The sequence below is a fragment of the Rhagoletis pomonella genome, unplaced genomic scaffold (assembly GCF_013731165.1).
Source record: "Rhagoletis pomonella isolate Grant_MI unplaced genomic scaffold, Rhpom_1.0 Rhpom_scaffold_00033, whole genome shotgun sequence".
NCBI lineage: Eukaryota > Metazoa > Arthropoda > Insecta > Diptera > Tephritidae > Rhagoletis > Rhagoletis pomonella.
The window spans coordinates 330652-344331 of record NW_023458587.1 but is presented as its reverse complement, the minus strand read 5'-3'; positions in this window follow the sequence as shown (position 1 = coordinate 344331).

Sequence of the window (13680 nt, the reverse complement as noted above, 5' to 3'; positions counted from 1 at the left end):
GTAAAGGTGGCTACTCTTATCGAAAAAGTAAAACCTTATTTTACATTCAGCGCAAGCCTTTTAACTTGACACCTCATTTTTGAAAATCGAACGAACAGTGCGGATATGATGGCATTGATTTTTAAATAATTTCAATTTAACTTTTCAACAGGTGGCAACATTTTTCCAAAAAAACTAAACCAGTTTGCACATCTACAGGCCAAGCGCTTTTAATTTGACCTCATTTTTGAAAATCGAGCGAACGGTGCAGAACCTTTATCCTAAACTAAAAATGATTAGATGATAGATTAGTAAATAAATTAGTGATAAGAACTAATTACAATATGTTTTAATTTTACTATTTAACCAAAATTAAATTGTTGTGAAAGAATGAGAGGAATTCTTTTTTTTCCAAAGGAGTGTGATGTAATGCGATTAAAGAATCACAATTGCAAACCAACAAAATTACTTAATACGAATTCGCACTATTACCAATATATATTTACGATATTAAAAATGCAACCCTTCATCTAAGTTAATAGCACCTAACTTAAGTAGGAAATGAAAAATAAATTGAGCGGCGGATTTGTAAGTACAGTAAAACCCGCTTAAGTACCTCACGAAAAATGTCAGCTTTTTGAGGTACTTAGGCGGGTTGGGTACTTAAAAGAACCCGCTTAAGTATCTCGATGCGGTGATGTGATTACATCTTCTTGTTACCTTACATAAATAAGTCCTTGAATAAAACATGAACATTTAATAAATTATACGCAATTTAAAACCAAGATCGTAGCATTATTTAAACAAGTACAAACATAAAGGAAAACTTTATTAAAACAAAAAACATATAAATGTATGTTATGTAATTTCCACAAGAATTAAATTAAAAAGTCATTGATTATACATATTTATACATACACACAAACAGGGCATATCATTTGGAAAAAATTCAAAATGATATTGTTTGCCACCTATGTTTATTTTTTTATTTTTAAAATTAAATTTTAACAAATACCATAGAAACTTAAAATATAAGATTAAAATTTTGCAGAACACAAAAAAAATCATCAAAATTTAAAACTGGGTTTTCAGAAGTGTTACCATTTTTTATGAGTATAGTGTAATAATACGTAAGTTTCAAGTGGCTAAAAATTACCGTTGATTTTTGATAACTCTTTTGCCGAAGGTGTGTAGCGCTGCCACTGAAAAAAAGCACTTAAAAGTGGAAAATTATAAGTAAAATGGTAAATGGGGTACGAAAAATGTAGGTAGTTAGGCGGGTTGGGTACATAAGCGGGGAGGTACTTAAAAGAGGGATTTTCTTCAGAATACATTAAAAAATTCACGGTGCCCAAAAATGTTGTGAACTTAAGCGGGTTAGGTTCTTATGCGGGGGGGTACTTAAGCGGGTTTCACTGTATACAATTTGAAAGTGCCCAGCGTCGCGGCGGTCCGCGTTCGACGTCACGCTCGCGTCACCCGCCTCCCTCCCCTCCTTTCGCAATTATGCACTGGTGGCATTATAACCGTTTAGAAAAAAGAATAACAATAAAATGACACTAGTTCACTTCTGAAACTCCCCCCAAAAAATTTGCGCCTTATATAAAGCTTATTTTATATGATCAGTATGAAACATTCCTTATTCCACACCTAATTTTGACGTGTTGACTTCATCAGGTAATAAGGTTTTCTCTCTTTCTCTGAGAGACACCCTTATGCCTAAGTCTTAGAGGCCATATAAAATAAGGCTTACATAAGCCCTTAAAATAAGGCCTTATTGTATAATTTCCTTATGTTCTTGTTGTTGTTGTAGCGGCTACAACAACCCCGCCCAGAACGGTTGGTATCTCAGTCGTTGTCGTCAAGTTTCACTAACGGCAACCCTAGGAAGCGTGCAGCTTCTGTGGGGTTGGATGACAGGGACAAGGCCGTTAGGGTTGTCGGGTTTTCCGGGCATGCGAAGAGATGTTTCGAGTCATGTGGGGTCTCTCCGCATGCCGGAGACTCATTCGGCACATCCTCATTCAATCTACTCAGGTAGGAGTTTAACCTGCTGCAGTAGCCGGAGCGAAGTTGTGCTAGTGTTGTACGAGTCTCCCGAGGCAGACGAAGCTCCGTCTCGTCTGTGTCCGGGGGCGGTATGCCTAGAACGGCATTCACAGATCTAGAGTCTATTTAACTCGAGACTGACTCCCTGTGAATGCCGTTCAGGGCCTGTCGGTAAGCAGTCGGGTCCAGAGGTTGCTTGATGAACCTCTGGACTTCGTCCGTCAGTTCATATAGATGCCTCCTGACGTGCCTAGGCGAGGGCTCCTCTGCAAGCAGCTGTCTGTTTGGGTGGCCACTTCTGTGGCTCCCGATCAGGAACTGCTTGCAGAGCATTATATTGAGCTCCTTTACGGCGAGCATTTGCGCCTCGCCGTGAAGATGGTGTTCGGGCGACATCAGGAGGCATCCTGTCGCTGTCCTGAGTGCGGTGTTCTGTGCCGTCTGAAGCTTCGTCCACTGCGTCCTACTAGTCCCCGGCGACCACACTGGCGTTGCGTAGTTCAAAACCGGCCGGCCTATTGCCTTGTATGTTGCCAGCAACGTTTCTTTGTCTTTGCCCCAAGTACCGCCGGCTAGCGACTTGAGGACCTTGTTGCGGCTCTGTACTTTATTGACAATAGCGGTTGCGTGCGCAGAGAAGAAGAGCAGGCTGTCGAATGTTACTCCGAGTATTTTGGGGTTATTCACCGTCGGGATTGGTGTGTCATCGACGTGAATTCCCAGCGGTAGCCTGACCTCCTTCGTCCAGGTTGTGAACAGGGTCGCAGAGGATTTCGTAGGGGAGAGGACTAGACACTTTGCAGTGAAGATGCGATAAAGTTCAGAGAGATATCCATTTACTTTCGAACACAGGTCATCAATTCCATTCCCAGTCGCCATGATCGAGCAAACGTCGGCGTAAGAGACAATCGAGACTCCCTCTGGTGGTTGAGGGAGCTTTGAAATGTAAAAGTTAAACAGTAGCGGGGAAAGGACACCACCCTGTGGAACCCCCTGTTTTATTTTCGTCTGTTTACTCGTTTTGTCACTAAACATTACCGACGAATGTCGACCACTCAGATAATTTGCCGACCACCGTTTGAGCCTCTGTGGGAGAGAGGAGGCCTCTATATCTTCTAGTAGCGTGGAATTACAGACGGTGTCAAACGCCTTTGACAAGTCCAACGCTACTAGAATCGTCCTCTCACAGGGACGGTTTCGGTTAAGGCCACGAGTTATCTGAGTGTTTATGGCGTTAAGTGCTGTTGTTGTGCTGTGCACTTTACGGAAACCATGCTGATGCTTCGCTGGGGTCAGGTGGTTTGTGAAGTACGGGAGTAGCAAGGCCTCGAGTGTCTTCGCTACCGGGGAAAGGAGTGTTATCGGACGATAAAAATCTCCTTTGTTGGCAGGTTTCCCCGGTTTGAGCAGTGGGACCACTCTCCCCAACTTCCAGATGTCTGGGATGATGAGAGTGGCCATAGACAAGTTGAGGACCTCCGTTAGGTACGCTACCCCCGCAGGACCCAAATTTTTCAGCATCAGCATGCATATTCCGTCGGGACCCATGGCTTTGGAGGCTTTCGCCTTCCCGATGGCCACCTGAACTTCACCGCAAGTGAAAGCAATGGGGCACAGGTTGTTGGCAGTTTGTGCAGCCTTCTGGTCACTCGACGCTTGGCTTTGTCCACCGGAGGATGCAGTATGAACTGCCGGCTAAAATAGCTCGCGCATCGCTCCGGGTCCGACGAAGCATGGTCGCCGAAGGAAATTTCGACTCTGCCGTCGTGCTTCGTCGGATTGGACAGCGACCTCACGGTTGACCAAAGCTTGCTCATACCAGAGGTGAAGTTACAGGTCTTCAGATGCTCCTCCCACTTCTTCCGCTTATGTACGTTTACTAGTTGCCGAATCTCCGCGTTGAGATCCCTGATACGGGGATCTCCGGGATCGGCCTGACGAAGGCTATCACGCTCATCGGCTAGAACAGCCGCTTCGGCAGGGAAGTTTGGACGTGGGTCCGTTATACATCCTGCCGGTATGAAGCGAGCTGCAGCAGCAGTGACAGCCCTGCGGAACTTACGTTCACCGAGATGGACGTCGGTTGGTGTGGGGAGCGCTGTGAAGGTGTTTTCGGTAAACTCCGCGTAACCTTTCCAATCAGCTTTAGAAAAGTTGGTATAGGTCCGGTGTTTGGCGGAGGCAAAGTCGGTTGGTTTATCTATCGAGATGACTATGGGTAGGTGGTCTGATGCTAAGGTCAGCATAGGTCGCCATGTTATGCTGTTTATCAGACCAGCGCTGACGATGGTGATGTCTGGCGAGCTACTGCAGTTACCCATAATCCTGGTGGGTGCGTCGTCGTTCATTGTGCAGAATGTCGAATCGTCTATCTGCTCAGCCAAGTCTGTTCCCCTACGATCGTTTGACAGGCTTGAGTGCCAAAGATCGTGGTGCGCATTAAAGTCACCTACTACCATACGGTTTTCACCTCTGAGGAGCGCACCTATATCAGGGTGATATCCTGCCGGGCAGCAGGTGACAGGGGGCATGTATATGTTAAATATTGCGAGCTCAGCATCGCCTGACCGGATAGCGATGCCCTGACATTCTAGGGTAGTATCCCTGCGGTCGATGTCTGCTTCGATTAGACGATACTGCACGGTGTGGTGCGTGATGAACGCTAAGCCACCACCATTATCTCGCTCGCGATCGCGACGGTGCACGTTGTACCCGGCGCAATTAAACAAAGTTGAATTGCTGTGCAACTTCGTCTCTTGGACCGCAGCTATCAATATACCATGCCGACACATGAAGACGGTTATCTCCTCAATCTTGCTCAACTGTCTCCGTTGCAGTTAAAGTGAAGGAGCTTCATGTGGTTCGGGAGACGTGTCCTTATAATAAGGCTTGCAGATCATATAAAACAAACATTTGCTTTACGTTTCACTTCACGGAAGCTTTTTCATAATTAAGAAAAAATATAAAAAATAAAATAAAATAAAATAAGATCTTAAATTGTATGTTCCGTGTAATGGGGATTGAACCCGGAGAGCCTTGGTTGCAACCAATTGTATCAACCATCTTTGCACACTCAGCTACAGCCATACATCTAAATGTGCTTTCAAATGTTGAGTTTGAATCAACACCACATTTCGCTGTGTTGATGTCGTCAGTTCATAAGGTTTGCTCTAAAGATGGGCGCGGGCAACCCCCGCAAATTCACAAAATCATAATTAAAAACGATGTTTGAAATATGCATTTTTAATATTTCATTGAGACGAAGACGAACAGCAAAGCAAAACAAAATAATCGGAAGATGCCAGATCTTTCATTATTATTTAAAATTAATTTGAAAGACATGAACATTTTTATCAACCTTCTATCGGTTTGCGAACCACGCCACACACGTTGAAATCTCAACCGATCGTTTCAATTTGAGGTCCGTTTGTAGCCTGCTTTAGAGATAGATATCGGGACCCACGGGACCCGCGGTACAATTCTGAAAAACGTCGGGATGGGCGGGTTCGGGACTTAAAAATCAAATTTCGGGATGGGCAGGATCGGGATTAAATATTTTGTCCCTTGCCCATCTTTAGTTTGCTCTCTCTCTCTCTGAGATACACACTTATGCCTAAAGTTCTGAACACATTGAAAACGACGAGCTACCGACCACAGCTTCCAATTTGTCATCTTTATTATCTAAGCGCTTTGTCGATGGCGACATGATTTCTTTGAACGCGGCTGCGACATCATGAATTTGTATGAGTTTGACATAAAAGAAGAGGAAGAACCTTATCTGTCGCCAGAAAAATAGAAATAGATCTAATCTGGCCACAACCACATCCGTCGCGTAGCCCGGTCGTCGCCAAAATAATTATCTACATAAGAGTACGTGTTAAAATAATTTGACAGCTGTGGTTTGTAGCTCGTCGTTTTCATTGTGTTCGGGCTATAAGTCTTATAGGTCAAATAAAATAAGGCTTACATAATCCCTTATAATAAGGTATCACATGGAGTATACCCAGTGGGAAAATAGGAATCCATTACCTTTTTCTACCAAGAAAAGATTAATAACTACACTGAGGGAAATAATGCATAGTAAAAATTAATACTTTATATTTGATTATCGTTTAAAAATGTTCGTATTTAAAAATAATATTTTCATTCGAAATTTATTACGCACGTATTTGACTGTTCACATCTGAGTATGTATATGCAAGTGGACATACGCACCCCTAGCATGCAGAGCGCCGCTCTGAGAGCGGCGAAAATACACACATACATACATAGTACAAATCGCGTGCTGTGGTGTTGATGGATATTCAACATTTGAAAGCAAATTTATATGCCTGGGTGTAGCTGAGTGCGCAAAGATGCTTGCCACAAGTTGTTGATATCCGGAGATGGTCGGGTTCGAATTCCACTGCAGGCAACATGCAAATTAAATTAATTTTTTTTATTTTTTGTTCTTGATTATTCACTTCGCGGATGCTTTTTCATGAACGCGGTCATTTTAATAAGCGCATAATTGAATTAAACATTTACCAATATACAGTACTTTCGTTGACGTTTATAGTAAGATCAATTACGTTTCTATTTGATTTTAATATTTTTTTCCCTCAGTGTACGGTTGAAAGAAAAGATGCATCGCAATGTAAGCGAGCGGATGATGTGTAGCTTTGAAGCGACAATCAAAGCAAAAAGTTTGAAAACTAACTCAAGTATTTTTTGTTATTCACGTTATCTCAACAGCTGCTGTAGCCGAATGGATGCGTGATCGAATGCCGTGTTGTTGGTCACGTGTTCAAAACCTGTGGCACGGATTTTATTTTTTATTTTTAGTTTTATTTTTTTATTCTAATTATAGATTCGTAAAGCGACATGCGACACATTACTTTCGTATGACATCGCTGTGGAGAAATTCTTGCATCTTTTCGTGCGTAGGTTATAGGGGCTATCCATTACTTTTTGCATTCCTATAGGTTACCTTTTCCCACTAGGTAGTAACCTTATTATAAGGCCGCACCGCTAGCGTATTGCTTATTTCTTACAACTGCTTACACCATTTTTTGCTGGGCTCCTTTTTAATGTCGAAGTAATGGGAATTATTGCGTATGGTGTTATTGCATGCATTATACCAGGTGAAAGGCATTTTAGAGTGAGAAGAAAGATTTTGACACTGCCTTATTTGAAAATTTGCCTATAAAATGTGACTAAAAAGCAGCCGAATGTCGGAAAACCAAGCGAGAGAGCTGTTTTATTACTTCACCTGTTTATTGCGCCATGGTTCCATGCAAACATTTTAAGGTTTTCCAGCAATGTTTTCAACATATTAAAAAGCATGCAGATACAATTCATACAAAAGCGCTATGTCCAATTTGTCGAGTAGTTATTAAAGATGTTTTCCCTTTATTTTTTAGACTTTTAATAAGTAAAAATATTTTGTGAATATTACTTTCTTCATATGACTTACATATATCACAGTTTTGTTTAATTGTATTTTTTGAATAAACAAAGTTCTTTTTCCTTCTGTTAGTAAACTGTTTTGTTAAAAATAGCATAAATAGGCAATGGGAAATAAAGCAGAATTTGTTTAATTTCCAACCTTTGTTGGAAATAAAGCTTAACTCAGATTTTGGTGTTATTTCCTATTTAAAAGTGAAATAAAGCAAATTTTACGTTATTGCCGTTTGTGTTATTGCACATAAGATTTCAAACCAGTATATGGTGTGCTTCAAAAGTTATGACCTAATTAATTTTTCACCTCTTAAAAATTACATAAAAAATTCACTTGTTTTTATTTTTTTTATATAAAACATATATAACTCTAAAGTTAATCAACAAGTTGATTAAATTTTTTTTTTTTCAAGTATACGTCGATGAATTATATCCAAAAGAAACAAGCTTGATATAGTTTACATTGTAAACTTTACAACAATGAAAATAAGCTAAATAACACGAAGGTTACCTGCTTTTTAGATTTGCCCATATACACAATACATAGTAAAATGACTGTAAGTGTCGATGGGGGCGTAATGTGGCGCTTTGGTGGACGAATGCAGACACCGTTGCCACATTTGAATCATCAGCATTACCATCCGATGTCTGGAAGCTCCGTAATCTACAATGGTGCCATTGGTGAGAAAAAATTGCACACATATATACACATCTTATACATATACGCCCTGCAAAAAAAAATATATATCAATTGATAAAAAATAACCAACTTGTAGTTAGCTTTTTTCGGGATTTCGATAAATAACTAACTTTTAATTAGCTATGACAACACTAGCTTTAAGTGAGTTGTAAAGTCGTGCACAAGTCATGCAGACGTTACCGCCCTGCAGGGAGTGACGTTAGCTTATACCTAACTTTAGTCTGTTTACGCGAACACTAGTGCTAACTATTAACTGTGTGTTTTGTTCGAAAAAAGCTAACTACTTTTGTGGGGCGATGGCCGCAAAAAAGTCAGACCTGGATACCTCTGCATTACATGTCAACTAACTTGTAACTAACTACTTTTGGACATAAAATATCTATAAGAAAAACAATATATTTTTTTGTTTTTTTACTTTTTTATTTACTTATTTATTTACTTTATTTTATTACATTTCATATTTGTTTACATATTCTGCTCTGGGTGGCCCCATATTCGAACACCGTCAGACATAACTTCAAAATGATAGTATAAAATTTCGATCTTCCTTTTATTTGTCCTGAATATGAAAAAGAATCTGCGAAGTTCAGAAAAAAAGTGTATTGAAAGTAATTTTTGTATGAGGATATTTAATAGAAACTTGTAAAGAAAACCAACTCCCGATTGCGTCTGCATGACTCCTACACGATTTTACAATTCACTTTAAGTTGGTTTTGTCATAGCTAATTAAAAGTGAGGTATTAACCCAAATCTCGCCAAAAATCTAACTACAAGTTGGTTAGTTTTAACAATTGATAATTTTTCACTGCAGGGCGGGAGTTTGTTTTCTCTAAAAAAAGCTTATATATCCTCATACAAAAGTTACTTTGAAAACACTTTTTTCTGCACTTCGCAGATGCTTTCTCGAATTCGGGACAAATCAAATAAAGGTCTAAATTTTATATCATCAGTTATGTCTCATGGAATTCAAATTTGGGACCACCTACAAAGAAAATACAAAAAATAAGCAAATATGTAATGCTAAATAAAGGAAATTAATAAAAATGTAAAAAATGCTTTTTTCTTGTATTTTATGTCCACAGGTCGTTAGCTACAAGTAGCAGAGGATACCAGTTCTCACTTTTTTGCGACCATCGCCTTTCAAAAGTAGTTAGTTACGGCCGAAGGAATAAGTAAAAAAGGTACAATTAGTTGACTGCTGTGTAATTATAAGTTAGCTATTAACTAGTCCCGTTACCTGCAGGTGTATATACATACATATATGCATTTTCTTGAATTCCTGGAAATACTTCTTTATTCGGTATTAAAGTACACCAGACATGATATTCGATTTTAAGATCCACAAATTTGGATCTTTATATTCGTATACAACTCACGTATAACCAATTGCGTACACCCAATAAACATTGCGCACGGTAGTGAAGAAAACTTTTTAATCCAACATGAAAACCGCCTACAATTTTGTTACAGAATATCAAAAGTCGATGTTTCAGTAATCATCTCCGATCAAAATTAAAATCGTATCTTTCGAGAAAACTGTGATTTTATGTAAATCATTTATAATATATATATTAGACTGGCCAGAAAAAATTAAAGTGCTTCTTTGTTGGCGCTCTTGACCTTTTAGCTTCCATTTTGGATAAAACATAATAACAATAATATAATAGATTGACACTTACACATATGTTAATGTTTGGCCGAGCTTCTCTTCCGTTTTGTGGCGTGCGCCTTGATGTTGTCACACAAAGGGGAGGGACCTACAGTTTTACGCCGACTCCTAACGGCGATTGTATTTTTAGGAGAAGCTTTTTCATGGCAGAAATACACTCGGAGGTTTAGAATTGCCTGCCGAGGGCCGACCACTGTTAAGAAAAAACCTGTTTTCTATATATAGCCCGATTTTCGTTTTTTCTCGTTTTTTTAAGACTTTTCGTAATATCTCCAAATAAAATAATCGTAGCATTTTCTGCGATGACTCCTTTCATTTGCCAAATTTGTGGCTATAAATATTTCTAATGATAAAAAGTGGCAAATATTTTTTCTAATAAATAATCAGCTTTTATAACGTAATTTTCGGTTTTTTCTCGTTTTTTTTTAGACTTTTCCGTAATATCGCAAAATGTAAGGGTCGGATCGAAAAATGGTCTCGTCCGACGTCTTCAGCGACCTTGAAAACATAATGTAAGACCTTAAAAAGCTCCAATTACGTGTACGCACGGATTGAAGGAAGAGTAATTTTAAGCACTTAATTTTTTTCTGGTCAGTCTAATATATATATTATAAATTATTTATACAAAATCACAGTTTTCTCGAAAAGTTACTCAGATACGATGTTAGTTTTGACCGAAGATGACTACTAAAACATCGACTTTTGATATTCTGCAACAATATTGTGGATGGTTTTCATGTTGTCTTCAAATTTTTTCTACACTGAATGTGAAATAACACAAATTGGCTTTATTTCATTTCTCGTTGAGCAATAAGAACAACTTTTAAACTTTACAATTGAGTAATAAAGCAGAATAGTGCACATACATATGTAGGTACATTTGACAAAAGGTAGTGCATTAAGAAGTTAAATGGACGGATTTGAAAGTATACAATTTTGAAAGTGGCCAGCGTTGCCCCGCGCCGCTCGCGCCACGCCGCGTTCGACGTCGCGCTCGCGTACCCCGCCCCTCCCTTCTTTTCGCTAATATGCACTGGTGGCAATCAGGGATGCCGTTTGGATCTAAATAGATCCAATTTGATACATTTTTAGACGAATTTTTGCGGGATACTTATTTTTTCCGATCAGTATAAATGTGGATACTTTTTTAAATAGGCCAAAATTTTATATTTTCTATAAAGTTTTTTTCGTTAAAAACTCGATTTTCATTAATGACGTTTTTTAAATGTTTTAAAAATCGCTACTTAAGCGTGAAATTAGAGCATTTTATTTTTTGTGATCGAAGCAATGAACATATGAAGAGATCTCACCAAAGCAGTGTAAGGCGCAATTGTTTACTTAGCTAAAAAAGGTGCTTTAAGCAAGATCTTAATATAATAATAATAATAGATTGGCGCTTACACATATGTTAGTGTTTGGCCGAGCTTCTCCTCCGATTTGTGGCGTGCGCCTTGATGTTGTCACACAAAGCGGAGGTACCTACAGTTTTACGCCGACTCCGAACGGCGGTTGTATTTTTATGAGAAGCTGTTTTTCATGGCAGAAATTCACTCGGAGGTTTGCCATTGCCTGCCGAGGGACGACCGCTGTTAAGAAAAAACCTTTTTTCTATATTTTTCCGATGTTGCTTTGACCAGGGTTTGAACCCAGGCATTGTGGAGTGGAAGCGCGCACTGCTTACCACTACACCACAGCGGCCTCTTTTAATGTGTGCAAATTGGCACACCGCGTAATAAAACTAAACACTGCCTGTTTACTTTAACATACCAAATTTGTCGCAGAGAGCAAAATAAAACATAAAATGTTTAAAATAGAGTAAATGTAAGCCCCTAATGTTTATTATTTGTAGGAAATGTATTTTTAGTTTAAAAATGTTTGCAACTTTAAACATTTCATGTGTATATTTTAAAGATCTCAAGTTCAAAATCAAATCCTGAACATCTCATACGTATGTATATTTATACAGACTAGAGTGCCAGTTACTGTCGAAATTCGAACGTTTTTCTAGTTTTAGAAGCCTTGGAGGATTTCTAACTTAACACGCAGCAAAACTTATACGGTACAAATTAACTAACCGGAAAATCTTCTGCTAAAATGTAACTAATTTTCTTTTTTATCTGAGAAGATCTTTGGAGGACTTCGGCAGGACTTGGAATTGACCTGATACATTCAAGTTTATCGATGAATTTCAATGATTTGATACATATCGATAGTTCGATGAATTTCAAGAACACTAAAATTCGATAACTCAACAAAATTCGTTAACTCGACCAATTTCGATAACTGTGAAATTCGATGGCTCGATAAATTTAAATAACTCAAAAATGTAAAAGCCTTGGATACCTTTATAAATTTTTACTTTTGACATCTCCACATTTTTCGAAAACTATCTAAACATTTTGATACCTCGTTACACTCTGTTAAGACGATTAAATGCGATAAGCAGTAATAAATCGATAAGCTTATATAACCTTGAAATTTCGATAAATCGATATATTTTGAAAATTCCATAAACTTCGCTTCGTTGAACCAACCAATTTCAGTAGATCAATAATTATCGATAACTCTGTAAGTTGAAAGAACTCCATGCATTACGACACCTCGATATATTTCGTTAAGTCTAATATCGATAACTTGATACATTTCTTTAACTTGACAAATTTTGTTAATCCCACACGTTTTTATAGCTCGATAACTATCCGTAAATTTGGACAACTAAGTTTCTGTGTCTATAAATTTCGACAACTCAGTAAACATTGATCAGTTTGAATAATTCGATACGTTGCGATAACTTAATAAGCATGGATAAATTTCGATAATTATAAACTTCGATGATTCGATAAATTTAAGTAACCTTTATGGCTGATTTTATTTCTATTCCTATCGGAAAGTTTCAGCCCTGTTAACCTAATTCTTATGTATTTCTCATTGTCTCCATTTTCGCCTTTATCTCAATTTTCGCCTTTATTTTCACTTTTGCTTTTTTTGTCTTCATCGTTATCACTTGTTTCTTCATCTTCATATTTATCTTTATTTCAAAGTTTAATTTCAAATACGAAGTAAAATAAAATGCGAAACGCTTGAATTGAACAGGTTGCAAAAACAACCATTAACAAATATGAAAATTTTTAAACGACGATTTTCAACCAATTTCCAAACTACAAAAACTCTCCTCATCTACAGAAAATTACTTTCCAACAGTGTTTCTGGTTTGAAATCGGACTTCTTTTTTCTAGACTTCAGCAGGGATCGAACCTGCGTATTCGATGTTCACAGTCAGAAGCGTTAACCACTGAGCTATATACATCCCGTAAACTTTTGTTGCTAATTCATTTTCCTTATTCAACCAACTACTATCAAGTGCAGCTGATGACAATACAACAACAACCACACTGTCGAGTGTAAATAGCGGCAAATAAGCTGCATTTGATAGTAGTTGGTTGAATAAGGAAAATGAATTAGCAACAAGAGTTTATGGGATGTAAATAGCTCAGTGGTTAACGCTTCTGACTTTGAACATCGAATACGCAGGTTCGATCCCTGCTGAAGTCTAGAAAAAAAGAAGTCTGATGAGGAGATGTGGTGATCTCCGAAATAGTGCTATAACTTCTACCGCTTAGACTTTGTTACTTTTTCAATTTTTCCTAATAAACAACCGTGGTACAAAGCTCAATAAAAATATTAAAAATAAAATGTTAACAAGCCACAATAACATTGACAAATACATAGTTTAGGAAGAGCCTGCCTGAAACTATACAAAAAAGCAAATAAGCAAATGGATGTATATAGAATTGACAACAACAACCACGCTGTCGAGTTTAAATAGCGGCAAATCAGCTGCACT